Source organism: Myotis davidii, unplaced genomic scaffold, assembly GCF_000327345.1.
Source record: "Myotis davidii unplaced genomic scaffold, ASM32734v1 scaffold796, whole genome shotgun sequence".
Classification (NCBI taxonomy): domain Eukaryota; kingdom Metazoa; phylum Chordata; class Mammalia; order Chiroptera; family Vespertilionidae; genus Myotis; species Myotis davidii.
Genome location: NW_006287809.1, coordinates 216,586 through 216,831, shown reverse-complemented (window position 1 = coordinate 216,831; position 246 = coordinate 216,586). Strand labels below are relative to the sequence as shown.

General features: G+C 70.7%; 1 protein-coding gene across 1 annotated transcript in view; it reads left to right on the top strand.

Moving 5' to 3' along the window:
* KLC3 (kinesin light chain 3) overlaps nucleotides 1-246 on the top strand; it is a 15,508-nt gene that overhangs the window by 1,405 nt on the left and 13,857 nt on the right. The window lies entirely within an intron of this gene.

Sequence of the window (246 nt, the reverse complement as noted above, 5' to 3'; positions counted from 1 at the left end):
GGACGGCCAGGTGCGCGTGGGGCCCCGGCCCTCCTTGATACCCGTGGCTCCCCATTCGCCGCGGGGCCCAGTGCCCGAGGCCCTCAAACACCCCCCAACCCACTGGACTTCCGCAGAAGCCCTCAGCTGTTCCTGCGGACCCTCACCAAGCCCTCGGGACACCCCGAGGCCCCTGACACCCCCTCCCTCACACCCTGGGGCTCAGGACCCCCATCCCTGAAACTGATCCCCAACCCCGTGACGCCC